Here is a 14754-nt window from a genome sequence, read left to right as displayed (position 1 = left end):
GATCCCCGGCACCAAAATAATAAATAAATAAATAAGTTTTTAAAATAAAAAGAGTTCCCATGGAGGGAATTTCTGGCTTGGACAGGGGCACTGACTGTGGGAGTGGAATTGAGAAGGTACAGGAGGAGGTGTTGGGCCCCTGGACATGCGCTTACTAATTTTTCCAGGTTTTTAGTTGAGGATATCTTTGTTTTAAAACAATCAAAATATTTTGAACGTAAGTCTAGCGACCAAGGTGGGGGATTCGAAGTTAAGAAAACAAAGTGAAAGAGATGGATTTAAAAAGTAATGAAACATTTTATTCTCTGGTTTCTTGAATTGATACTAAAGGCAATTCAAAATAAATTTATTTAAAATTTTTAAAATGTATAGCATATTTATCTATGGAATAAATATGTAATTTTCCTAGATTATTACTATGTTGGACAAATGTTAGTGTACTTAGAGTCATCAGTAACATCGCAAATATACCACACTACCTTTTTAGTGAAAAAAATTTAATGAAGTTGAAAAATGAGGACTTAATATATAAAAATAATCCCTTCAATGCATAGGTCTTAGTTATTTTTCTCTTGTTTCTGAAATAAAATACAGTGGACCCTTCCCTTACAAGCTGGATTGGTTCCAGGGACTGGTTGTAACTCAAGTTGGTTGAAAGTCAGTACAGCTGAGATCTGGATGTTTACCTGGGCACACACTATAGATAACAAGAGGCAGATGAATCTTCCATTAACCTAATTAACACCCCAGTTGTTTGTATGTCAGGCCAGTCATAACTTGAGGGTCCACTGTACCTGACACCCAAAGTTAAAGGGGGAAAGGTTTATTTAGTTCACATTTTGTAGAGGTTTTAGTCTGGCTAGCCCCAAGGCAGAGTGGCACAGCGAACAGGCATCACAGAGGAGAAGCAGTTCATGGCAGGCAGAAGGAGGCAAAGCAACAAGGGACGACCACAGCTCTTTCTATCCTATATATTTTTTCCGAGCTACTTAGGGCAGGTTGCATTCCCACCCTTAATTCCCACCCTTGATCCTAGCATTACACCACGTCACACTCTAGATCCAGCCCCCTCTGAAAAAGTCCCACCTATAATATCGACATGAGGCTTTGGGGGGACAGTTAGACACAAGCCACAACAGCATACTTACAAACTGGAGATAAAATGTATTTAAAGTTTAGGGACCAGATGTGGCATTGTATTCATTTTACTTTATCCAGTCCTGCTGATATATGTACCTTTTGGATGCTGTAATGTTTTGTGAATATTCTTTCTATTACTATTTATTTTTATTTTCTACATTTAAAAAATCTGCTTGTTAGAAAAAAGAGTAAAGGGAGCAAAAGCCATGATTTAAAATTAGGTACCACTAAAGCTAGGGAAGGAACTTCATTTACATTTGGGTCATCTCAAAGGCTTGGTGTAAATTTCAGGGATGCATTCTTGCACTACCATTTTTATATTCAGTTGCAATTCCCTGATACCATTGTGGAGTTTATTCTGAGTCTCCTCACTGTATTGTTTACCCATGTGCAGTGAGTTCACTAACAACTGCCCTATGTGCTAATCCGATCAGTATTTTCTTATCACCTTGCACCTGCTCTGGCATGGGGATAAAAAGCCAAAAGCCTCCCTAAAATAATTTTTTATGATGTATTAAACATTGTGTTTTACCTTCTTTCCAAGCAAATGAACCCCATTGCAAGTTTTAAAGGTGAAATTGTTAGAAATGTTTACAAAATAAATGTGCTGTTTATAGACAGATCTTTAAAAAGTATCAGTTGATGAATGCATAATGGCTGTACATTTGCACAAAGCAGCCACAAAAAGAGAATGATCAGTAATTTGCAGTCTGTTTTTACACCAGATTAGTTCAAAGAACTAGACATATTTTCTCTTCTTACAGCAAAAGGAAGTTTAAAACAATGTAAAATGTTCTAAAAATGAAACAACTCCTTGATTTAAGAGCAGAAATCTGGATGGAGATTAATAAGAACTCTAGTCCTTGCCTCTATTGAAAACACTCTGTAGCAAAAATCTCCAGTCATCAGTTCGAGGAGAAAAATGTCAAGATTCCCATTAGAGATACTGGGAGGAACTGGGATCTCCTCCTTAAATTCAGCAAAGGATTTTCTTTATCAAGTTCATGTTTTTTACGTAAGCCTCATTCTGCAAATAACAACAAAAAAAGTCATTGAGTATTGTGAACAGCAAGAACTTTGTGTTTTTGATACATTTTAATTCTTAGCTTAAAATTAACAGTTTGCTACCAGTCCAACTACCAAATTCAAATTATGTTGATTCTTGCCAGGTCCTGTAGTAGGATATTGAGGGGGAAGAGAGTACATCAGGCTGCTGATTCTTTGGCATAACATCAGGCCAGTGACTAGAATGAGATAAAACCTGTGACAAGTATGTTTCTAATTCCTGGATAAAAGGGCAAAGAAAACATATGGAGATGCGAGAGGGTTAAGACTGAGTTCTCAACTCTAGGTATCATTTTCTCTGAAAATACTCAGATAATTTGAAATTAATTTTGAATTATAAAGAAGTTAGCTGCTTTGACCATCTGTTAACACTGGCATTCTTTTCTCTAGCTATTCAAAGCAGTATAACTTGCACTAGTCAAAAAAAAGCGGGGGATGAAAATCTTAAGTGGGGCCCAGGGATGTAGCTCAGTGGCGCTGCACCTGCCTGACAAGAGCAAGTCCTGGGTTCAATTCCTGGTACTGAAAAACAAACAAACAAACAAACAAAAAAACCCAGAAAACCTTAAGTATTTATAGAGACATTTCTAGCAAATCAAAGCAGGAACTTAATTGGAAATGACAAAAAAACAAAAAATCCTTCGGAATACATGGAAATAACTTAGATTTTGTTGTTCTTCCTAATTATACTGTGTCCTTACTAAGATTTTGAAAGTCCTTGGACAGTAAATAGATACACAATTATGCCAAGAATTAAATTGAACTGAGGGGCTTTATGTTAATAAAATTCCTGATAGTAAAATTTTCTGGTTTGTAAGTGTCTTGATATAAACCAATTGATTGGAGCCTGGATTGTCTCCAAGTGGGGTGTGGACTTTTGAATATATATGAAAGAACTTTTAAATTTTGAAGCATTCCTAAATGTATCAGTCTTAGGATATTGTCCTAATCCTATTGGTTAATATGGTGGGCATTCATTCAGCAAATATTTACTAAGCGCTTACTATGTGCCAACTGCTTCTCTGAGTGCCAAAGATATAGTAACAAATAAGTCTTTATACAGTGTTCATATGAATAAAATGGTATGCATGAGCCAAATACATAAAAATATATTAAAAATAAAACATAAAACAAAGAAAGAACTTCATGTAGTGATAAGAGCTGTGAGGAGAAAAAAGAATATTTAGGTAGAGTATGGGATAGATTGTGAGCCAGAAGGAGAGACATTTTGTTCAGCCTGAAGAAGTGAAATCTGAGCTGAGATTCAAGTTGAGAAGTCAGCCATAAACCCTAGGTGGTGGAGACCAGCAGTGTGAAGGTCCTATGACAGAGGATAGTTGGCTGCATTCAGGGAATGGTCAAGAAGACCATGAAGTAGGCAAAGCTCACTGGGATTGGTAATCTTACTACCACTGAGTGGCAAATGAATGAAAAAGCATTAAAGTCTATTTACTTTTTAAATTATGTGTGCTGTGTGTGTGTGTGCTACTAGGGGGTTGAACCCAGGGCCTTCCCACTGATCCATATCCCCAGGCTATTTAATTTTTAATTCTGAACAAATTCTTGCTAAATTACCTAGGCCAGTCTCAAATTGTGATCCTCCTGCTTCAGCCTCACATAGTGCTGGCATTACAGGCATGTGCTGCTACACCCAGCTAAGATTTCTGTACTTTTAAGTTTTCTTTTTTTCTTTTTATACCCCTCCTCCATCTTACATGAGTCTCTACAGCTAAAGAGACAAGATGACACATTTTAATGAAAGGGTTTCTTGACTGTTTTTAATACTTTCCTCTACTATCTTAAGAAGTCTTCTCTGTGTCCACCATGTCACCTTTCTTCCTCTTTGTCCAGAAATCTTCTCTAAGTTTTATATCCCTTCTTGACAGAAATTTACAAAGAAGATATTGTTTTTATTCCTTCTAAAGGAAATAGAAGGAAAATGCTGAAGAGATAGATACTATAATTACATATTTTAAGTAAATTCTGCCTTTGTTATAATAGATTCAGGTTATGTTTATCAGATATCGACCCGTTACCCTGTGAATTTAGAAAGGCCACTTAACCTCTCTTGTACCTCAGTTTCTTCTATAATAAGTGGAGGTTCTTCTACTTATCTGGTAGGATCCTGTGACAGTAGGCACATGATGTGTCGAGCACACCGCTTAGCACATAGACAGTGTTTACTGGAGTAATCACTGTTATGTGATTATGAAGATTTTCATTCTCTCCAGTCCCTTCCTAATAAACCTTTGCTGCGCACTTTTTTCACCCACCCAAATAAACTTTTATGCTGACTTCTTCTCAGCTCATGCCACTCATCAAATGAATCTCCCCAGTTCCTAGCTCAGAGATACTGTATATTTATCCATAGTCCTTTTTATTTATTTTTTTAATTTGGAGGCACTGATCTCACTGAGTTGCTAAATTTCCTAGGCTGGACTTGAACTTGTGATCTTCCTGCTGGGATTATAGGCATGCACCTCCATGCCCAGCAAGATACTATATATTTATGAGAACATCTTTTGGTAGCAAAAATGACAGGAATTGATGATCAAAAACATAGTAATCAGGCTCCCATCAAGCTCCTGACAAAGTCCAGGGTTGTGTATCTGTACCAAGCTTTCCAGGTCTTCGGTCATTCATTTTTATCTCATTAATGACTTTCCTGACAAACAGGGTTCATTTAACATGGGAGGTGTCCATATTCTGACTGTTAAACACTATGTTCTCCAACTGCAAAAAATAAGCAATCTCTGATTTTCATTTTTTAATTGTATCATTTTGAATATAATGTTCTCCCTACCTCTCCCCCTTTCTTCTTTCTTCTCGCCTCTCTTTTTCTCTAGTAAGAGAAAGAGGGAAGCATTTCAGGGCTTGATCTGAGAGGAGGACCATGATTGCTCCCATTACTGCAGTTTAGCTCCTGGTATTTTCCTTGCCTAGAATGCTTTTTTCTCTTTTTTTCTATTTAAGACGAATCTCGTCTTTTCCGCTAAGTCTTATTAACTGTCTTTGTCCATTTTATGCTGCCATAATAATACCACAGACTGGATAATTTTAAAACAATGGAAGTTCATTTGGCTTACTGTTCTACAGGCTGTAAATTTCAAGACTGAGGGGCTATATTGGTGAGGGCCTTCTCTGTACCACCTTCTACTGGAAGGGCAAGAGAGGGTGAGGGTGGTGGTAGAGGAGGAGCTGAACCCATACTTTAATCAGGAATTCACTCCAATCATATCTAACCTGCTTCATGGATAAAAGTATTAATCCATTCACCTACAAGGTAACCCAGTCACCTCTTAAAGGTTCCACCTCTCAGCACTCTTATATTAGGGATTGAGTTTCAACACATGAGCTTTGGGGGACACATGGAGACTATAACACTAACTGAACTGTGGAGGACCAGAGGAGAATTAAGGCCTAATTGGCCTCCTCTGTGAGCACAAAGGAGAAAAGTTGTACTTAGGGTTGATTGCATACTGTATATTAGGGAAAATTTAAGACAGCTGAGGTTAAATTGTTTACCAGAGGATGTACAAATGGATATTAGAAAGCAGATGAATCTTCTGTTACTTTGATTGCTCGTACCTGTGTCTAGGTGAATAAAAGCAAGGTGAGGCGGAGGTTTGGGTTCCTTTGCCTCCTGTAGGTACGAGCGTCATGGCTGCCAGCAAGTTAAACTGGCTCCATGTCTCTTTGTCTTTCGTCCTCATTTGTCCCGGGTTGGAGAGAACGAAGCAGCGGGTCTATATCCCTGAACAAGGCCAGCGGTCAGCTACACGTGGCCAGGCTTGCTTCCACTGGACTTGACTCATTGTTCTGAAGGAACACGTATGTTTGTGTGTACTTTCTGCCTTCTAATTCATATTATTATTGAGCGTGGTACTTAAGTTTAAAGGTTATTTCCCCAGGTAGAGCTTAAGTTTATTCTGAGCAGTGATTGTGTCTTATACAGTCTTAGTATCTCACTGTTTCCATCTCTTCCAATACCAACCATAATCATGATTTTAAACACATAAGCGACCCTTATTCCTTGGTGATTACGGTCATTTTAAGCTAAAACAGAGACAACTATGTATTTTGTAACACTATAGAACCTGCACAAGGCCAAGTTTGAGACAGCTGATACTCTTAAAGAAACAGGGAGGGATTGGGGAAAGGAAAGAAGGGAATGGAATTAATATGAAAAAAGGAAAAAAAGTGGAAATAAAGTCTTTGTAAATAGGGAGGGGTGGAGCGGTTGATGGGAGGGCAGGGGAATGGGGAAAAAATACAAACCAAGATATATCATGTAAACATACAAATTTCCAATGATGCATGCCATTATATACCTAAAATGTACCGATAACATTTTTTAAAAGGTCAAATAATATACAAAAATAAATAAAGAAAAATAAACATATTGATAATAGATCCAGGGTAATCTAAATGCTTCAATCCATACTCCATTTTACCCCAAATTGCCCAGAGTTTGAATGTCTCAGTCTGAGCATCCAGGCAAATTTGGAAATCATGAGATCAGCCCTTAAAATAAAAATCTTAAAGAAAAATTAGACCTTTTGTTTATTATGTGTATTGTAGTCATATAGATTCTTGGTTATATCACCACCAGGTGACTAGGAATGAATGCTAGTCATTCTTTTTCCTCCCTTCTGTTGATAGCTTTAGTGATTTGTTTAGAGAAATTAAGGGAAACTTGGAACTAAGAGGAAACTTAGAGACTATGATTTTTATTTATTCACTTCTTCATGTGGCCAGTTAATGACAAATCATAACAAATTAATACATAAAAGGAATATCATTATCCTCAGATGAAAGTGATTGCTAAATCTTAAAATGGCAGATGCAAAAATAAAGAGGATGGTAGCTAATGAGCTCTCTGGTATAAACCAAACAATATCACTAAAATCCTGAGTAAACAGGAAATCCAACAGGGGAAGATATCTATTCTTGGTTACTGCAGCCTGCTATTTATAAGTTTAAAAAGGAAGAAGACAGTGTTGAGTGAGGAGCCATGAATACCTAGATGTGCTCTATCAAAAGAGGCGCTTGATTGCTCAGTAATTGCAGAGCTAGGCTCTTGGGGAGGCCTTTGTCATCCCTCCTTGGCTGACACCAGGCGATAGTGTGGCTCTGTGATAAGAAACAGAGGACCAGTGTCTCCATGGTAACAAACTGAGCTCTATATATTACACCTCATTACAAATGAGGACAAATATATGTGTGTGTGTGTGTGTGTGTGTGTGCAGGGTAAATATATGCAAGTGTATATATGCATCCTTTCTTTTATCTAGAAAGTGAATAGACTAAAATAAATGTGATTGCATTGAAAGGATAAAGTTGATAGGTCTTTTTTTTTCCCCCACATTGGTGCAGGTAAATACTTCATTTTTCACTTCCTCTGATGGTTTTGTTCTGAACCCACCCAGCTGTAGCTTGAAAGATTAATGATGGCCAGCAAAGGAATCTGAGAAGAGGTAGCAAATGAATAGAAAGCAGAACCAAAGAAAGAATACTGCCTGGCTTTGGGGGCAAATAAATAAGGATTTACTAAGTCTGTTAGTTTCATCTCCCTAAGAGGAAAACCTGGAACCCATTAGAATAGAAAACCTGGAAACTTTTGTAACGTAATGATTCCTAAGAGTTCCAAAATGCATAGTGTAGTGAACAGGAAAAGGAAGGTAGGAAAATCGGCAATTTCCTTTCTAATTTTCTCTTCTGTAGGTATTGATTTTACTTTAACACACCTAACTTTACTATACGTTTTCTCATGTAAGACCATTACATTATGTGTAGGTCTTCATAAGGTTAAACACCTTTCTTGAAAGCAGCCTGTGCATGTCATACATTTTAAAGAAAAAGACCAAATTAAAGAAGTCATCATTGAGTAAACTATTAACACTAGAAATTAAAACTGTTAATTCAAGACACAGAATGCAAATATTTGATCAAAGAACTAAGACCCAGGAGCTTTTTGCAAGTGTTATATTAGCTTTGATATATTAGTTCTTCTGCTCTTAGATAAATAACTTTAAGCTCTGAAGCAAGGACCTTTGGTAGCCCGGAAGGAATTTCTGCTGATCCTTAAGGTTGGTTCCTTCCCTACCTATGTCTTTTTCTCATCTAATTTCTGAGCAAGTATTTAGGTCATTGCTAGAAAGAGCATAAATGTCTTTGAAAGACAAAAATAGCTATTTTAAATAATCTAAGTAATATAATGTTCTACCTTTCAGGTCCTTTGTACTGATTTCTCACTCCTCTACACGGCTTGTGAAAAACCATTGTTTAGAGTCCTCCAAAGTAAGAACTTTGCATAGTGGTGACATGGAGTAAGATGTAAGTAAGAATGAAAATATGTCTACCCAATTTTTACACAAATGTTCTTAGCAGCATTATCCATAATTGCCAAAAAAATGGAAATGATTCAAATTTTTATCAATTGATGAATGGATAAATATAATGTAATATATATTTACAATAAATAGTATTCAGCAATAAAAACAAATGAAGTACTGACACATTACAACATGGCTGAACTTGGAAAATGTGCTAAATAAAAGGAAGCAGTTATAAAAGACCACTTTTATTAAATGGTTCCATTTATAGGAAATTTCAAGAATAGCCAAATCCATAAAGTAAAAATAATCTATGGTTACATAGAGCTTCAGGGGAGGGGGATCAAGAGCTGGGATGGGTGCTAAAGGTATTTTTCTTTTGGTAAGGTAGAGATGTTCTAGATTTTTGTGGTAGTTGCAAAACTCTGAATATACTAGAAATATTGCTTTGGACATTTGAAAAGGATGCATTGAAAAGGATGTGTGAAAATTTAATCTCAAAGCCATTGTAAAAATAAAGGACGTAAATCAAGAGAAAGATTATGATCTATAAGTAGACTGATCATACATTTCTTTTTTGGGGGGTATTGAGACAGGGTCTCACTATGTAGTTGAGACTGACCTGGAACTCACTATGTAGCCCAGGCTGGTCTTGAACTCACAGCAGTCCTCCTGCCTCAGCTTCCCGAGTGCTGGGATTTCAGGCATGCACCACCACACCTGGCAGGTGATCATATATTCTGATTGCCCAAAATTGTCTCTGATTTTTTCCAGGTGGACCAGTGGCTTTTTAATAGTCCTGCTCTGACTTTCAAAATGTTCTGATTAGATGATGAACTATATGATATATATATATATATATAAGAAGAAGTACTATGATTTTCTTAGTCCATCTCAAAGTTACCTAATCAGAATAACAGTTGGAATTCTTTTAAAAGTAAAGAATCCTATATTTTTATGGATTCTAAAGTAGGTTAGAGGTGGAAACTAGTGTTTGTTTTTAACCATTATCTGGTGACTCTTATGAATTGTTGGCATTTACTCTTCTACCTGTCTATTAAAAAAGGTGACCAAATTACCTTGTGGCCAAATAGAATTCCAGGGAAGTATGAGGAGGCTCATGCAGGAAATTTGTCAGTTATAGTAGGCTAGAAATATATGCTGACTGTGAGAAGGATAAAGAGAATGAGAATAATAAATTCAGTGATACTTCTAAGAAATATCTTCTCTTCTTTCTTATGTGACATTATAAAACATATCTAATGTCTATTAGTACGAATGAATAAGGACTGTGGTGGTTACACCTAATTGTGTCAACTTGATTTGCTTGGGAGCCTCTTAGGGGATTAGCAAAGCACAATAAGTGTACCTGGATGAGTCATGGGGGTGTGACCTTTGGTGCTATATACGGTCCCTGGCTGCTCCTCTCTGGTTCTGCTCTGCTTCCCAGCCACTGTGAACTTTGCATCTTCGTTCCACTATGCCCTTCTGCGGTGTGGTATCTGCCTGGAAACTGACTATGAATTGAATCCCTTAAAGCCACAAATAAAATTAAACCTGGGGCCAGAGATTTAGCTCAGTGATTCCGCCACCGGCCTAACAAGCGCAAGGACCTGAGTTCGATCCCAGGTACAAAAAAAAAAAAAAATTAAACCTGGGTATTGGGCATTGTCTTAGAGACAGGAAAAGTGAATGTTCCTTCTAGTGTTCCTGCTCAAACACTAGAAGTAGTCCAGCTGGAAATTTCTTTAAAGTGGCCAAAGGTAGAGCCAGGTGGGTTCTGAGGTAACCCTTGCTACTGCTGCCCCATTCTAGGGCCAAATACCTGTTGCCTTCACTTAGACTTTTCTATCCCACTCCATCCTCATAATTTTGATGGTGGTAAACTCTCAAACTCAGTTTTAGAGACAAAAATGCAGGGCTCTCAAGTGAGGCAGAGTAGTCTCAGAAGCATAGAGAAATGCAAGACACTTATACCTCAGAACATTTTTAAAAATTAGAAGCAGTGGCTAGGGATTTAGCTCAGTGGTTCTGCTTCCTGCCTTGCAAGGGCAAGGACCCGATTTTGATCCCTGGTACCAAAAAAAAAAAAAAATTTTTTTTTTTTGAACCAAGGAAATTGGGTCATAGGAACTCTTTTAATAAATATGAGCAGTAGGATATATAGCAAATACGAACCAAACTTTGATAAAAAGCAATATCATGTGCATAATATAATATGCAGATTATTAAATACTTAAATTGTGAATTGTCTGAATACATTGAAGATGCTAAGTCTTCGCTGTCCATTCATATGGAAGAACTTCGCACTTTCACAGTCTGAAATGAAATTGTACTGAAGAAGCTTATGCATTCCCACATGTGTGGAATCATTATAAAATTTCTTAAGGAGGAGAAAAAAGTCATTACTAACCTGTTCTCTTATTTGGCCAGATTGCTTTAATTCATGTCCTTTTTCCTTCTTTAATCAAGCAAGAGAAAAGCTCTCCTGCAGATTCAGAGCTCAGAAGTACACTCCTCTGTGCTCCTGTCCATGCCCAAGTCTCTTGATCTGTGGGAAAAGGTTGACATCTGGGGAGATTTCTTTGTTTCACTTTGTTCTCGCAAAATGTTTGAAATATTCAGGCTTTTTACTGAAATTTCAGTACTTTTTTTAGGTACTGTCGGAAATGTTTCAGTGTTTAAAAAGGATTCCTAATTAGTTGAGGGACCTCAAGGATAAATGTTGTTTAAATCACACAAATTCGCTTCTATGATTTCTAAACTGCTGCTTTTTGATGGGACATTCCATGCATGCATGTCCTTTAAGCTCCTATAAAATACTAGTAAGACCTATTAACACATCAGCATGGCAATAGTAACTGAGAGGAATGCTTTGGTGCTTCTGATGACTGGGCACCTATGGTGTGGCAGTGTAAGCATCAATTTAACATTGCCCAAAAGGTGATTTGGAAAGCTTTTAAAATGTTTTAACTGCAAGGATTATAAATTTTAGTCTATTGATGCAGCATTATTAGATCCTCATATGAAACAAGAACAAAAAGCATTTTCTAGAATAAAGACCTATGGTTAATTACTGGAAAACATTTCAGATGAGAATTATAAGAAATAAAATACCTGCAGTCTTAGGTGGCTCACAAACCTGAGATTTGGTAGGCGTATGATGGTAAACAAATGATTAAAAAAAATAATAAGCAAAGATCATGGCTTTGAAGTTTGACTATTGTCAGGAAGTAAAGGCCTCCTGAACACTTGAGGATTTCAACCAAGAGAAACATTGACAAGACAACCAGTTTAATAGAAAACAATTTTGTTATATTTGGGGAAGAATTTTATTGAACTGGAAAGCAGAATATAATTTCTAACATTTTGGTGCTTTTTCTGGTTATAATTTAATGTTTCACTTCTGGACTTCTATTAAGGTTCAGTCAACCCCAATAGTCAACTAAGGGCTTTTCCCAAAGTTAACCAAAAGCTTTGTCATCAAGTCATTCTGTCTGTCTTTCATTTTTGTTTTTTGTTTGTTTGTTTGTTTTGAGACAGGGTCTTGCTATATCGTCCAGGATGGTCTTGAACTCACTATGGAGCATAGGTTAGCCTCAAACTTACCGTGGTCTTCTTTCTTCAGCCTCCTGAGTGCTGAGATTACAGGTCTGCATCATCATGCCCGGCAAGTCTTCCATTTGAAACAAATGCAAATAGCAATGAACTCAATAGAAGATATAAAGTTCATTTATGGCATTGGTGTGTTTGTAAATGATCTGGACTCATGTTAGAAAGATTAGGGTAACTGTACAAAAAAAAAAAGGTTCTGACATCAGATGGAGATTATTTACTTTACTTTGTTATGTGACTTTAGGTAGGTTTATGACTTAACTCTATATGAACTTTGATAGGCCAATGGTTAGTTTAGTAACAGCCCAGCCTGTTTTTATCATTTTATGTTCCCAGCATTTTTTTAGCATTCTTGTGTCCACATTCTTGTGACTGCATGGTGGCCTTTCTCTCTCCCTCTCCCTCTATTTCTATCTTTATCTCTCTGTCCCTCCCCTCACCCCTCTTTCCTTCCTCCTCTCCCCTCTTTCTTCTTGTTCCTTTGCATTTACTTCTTGGATCCTTGTATATCATATCTTGCAATGTGTCTGTTTCAGTTTCTTGCCTATTTTCCCCCCCTGGTACTGGGAGTCAAACTTGGGACCTTACACTTGCCAGGCAGGCATGACACCACTGAACTACATCCCTGGTCCCATCTTGCCTGTTTTCTAAAGAGGTTTTTGATGGCTTTATTTTTGTGTCTTGCATTATTCTGGATATATATAATCTTCCACTCTACCTTGCTCTTTTACTCTCAATGATTTCTTGTAATAAACAAAAATTCTTAATTTTAATTAAATCAGATTTATCCTTTTTTTCTTTATGTTTAGCCCTTTTTGTGTTTGGTTTCAAAGATCTGTGTCTATCCTAAGGTCTTTTCTAATATTTCTATGGCTTCATTTTAAACTAAATCTTTAATCTATTAAGAATTATATTTAAGAGATTTGCAGTAGGGATCCAATTTTACTTTCTCGCCAACTTTTACAGTTTTCTGTGATTTTTAAATAGACAAAAAGGAAGAGACCTACTGGTTGTGAGATACTATTTTATATGGTTTTGGTTTGTATTTCCCTAATTAATGGAACTGAGCATCTCTTCTTGTTTATTGTTCATTTTTATATCTTCTTTGTAGAAATGTCTGTTAGTCTTTTGTTGTGCATTTTTAATTGGATTTTTGTTGAGTTGTAGAAGTTTGGCATATATTCTGGATATTAAAGCCTCAACAGATATATAGTTTGCAAATATTTTCTCCCATACTACAGGTTGCTTTTTTACTCTGTTGATAAAATCCTTTGATGATTGGAAGTTTGAAATTTTTATAACATCTTATATGTCTGTTTTTTCTTTTGTTGCCTGGGCTTTTAGTGTCATGTCCAAGAAATCATTACCAAATCTGATGTCATAGCACTTTTGTCCTATATATTCTTCTCATACTGTTAAAGTTTTAGTTCTTATGTTTAAGTCTTTGATCCACTTTGAGCTAATTATTGTGTATAGTATTAGATAAAAGTTTGACTTTATTCTTTTGCGTGTGAATATCTATTTTTTCTATCACCATTTATTGAAAACTGTCCTTTCCTCCACTGAGAAGTCTTGACAACTCTGTGGAAAATTATTTAGCCTTGTATTTGATAGTTCAGGATGCCATAACAAAATACCATAGACAGAAATTTATTTTTGAAGTCCCAGGGCAGAGTGCCAGCATGGTTGGAATCTGGGGAGGGTTCTTTTCCTGATTTCCAGATGACTGTCTTAAATGAGTCCCTCACATGGTAAAGAAAGAGCTCTCATGTCTGTTTCTCTTTTTATAAGGGGGCCAGTTCTATTGGATCAGGGCTCTATCCTTATGACCTCATTTAACATTGGTCACCTTCTTAAAGCTACTGTCTACAATACAGTCACAGGAGAGTTTGGGGCTTTCACATACAAATTATAGGGGGATGCGGTTCAGTTTATAGCAGTTATATTCAAGGATTGATTTCTATTTCGTCCATAGTTTCCTTTTTCTGAAAATCATTTTTTTTAGTACATATATGCAGTATATGATATTTTCATTTCTTGTGCAGGCTTAGTACATGTGTATAGCACATCTTAATTCTTTAACCCCTTTCCCTCCATATGCCTGTACTACAGTTTTACTTCTATAGCTTTATAATTTTTAAAAGCAGGAAGTTTAAGTCTTCTGACTTTATTCTTTTTCAAGATTTTTTTTATCTACTCAAGATCCCTTAAAATTCTCTATTACATGAGGATGGATTTTTCTACGTATGCAAAAACATTGTTAGGATTTTGATGCGGATTGCATTGAACCTGTATATCACATTGAATGATTTTAAGAATATTAAGTCCTTCAACTATGAACATGGGCTGCTCTTCCACTTATTTTTTCTTTAATTTCAGGAATATTTTATAGCTTTCATTGTACATGTTTTTTACCTCCTTAGTTAATTCCTAAATTTTATTCTTTTGGATGTTGTAAATGGAATCACATTCTTCCTTTTTAGATTGTTCATTGTTGGCGTATAGAAATAACTAATTTTTGAGTTGTTGATTTTGTATTTCTCTAGTCTGCTGCATTAATTAGTTCTAATAGGGTTTTTTTGTAGAAACTTTAGGGTTT

The 14754-nt window shown here is 36.3% G+C and overlaps 1 long non-coding RNA gene across 3 annotated transcripts in view; it reads left to right on the top strand.

Annotated features, from left to right (window-relative positions):
• Positions 1 to 14754, top strand: part of LOC104854057 — a 182112-nt gene that overhangs the window by 89084 nt on the left and 78274 nt on the right. For 2 of the 3 annotated variants that reach the window (XR_777967.2, XR_777968.2), the window contains exon 2: positions 8439 to 8505. This is a non-coding gene — a long non-coding RNA (uncharacterized LOC104854057). Of the gene's footprint in view, positions 1 to 8438; positions 8542 to 14754 lie in introns of all 3 variants that reach the window. The other variant, XR_777966.2, reaches the window with a different exon arrangement.

The sequence above is a fragment of the Fukomys damarensis genome, unplaced genomic scaffold (genome assembly GCF_012274545.1).
Source record: "Fukomys damarensis isolate Sample0158 unplaced genomic scaffold, DMR_v1.0_HiC HiC_scaffold_32, whole genome shotgun sequence".
NCBI lineage: Eukaryota > Metazoa > Chordata > Mammalia > Rodentia > Bathyergidae > Fukomys > Fukomys damarensis.
The sequence above is the reverse complement of the archived record's forward strand: the minus strand, read 5'-3'. Positions and strand labels throughout refer to the sequence as shown.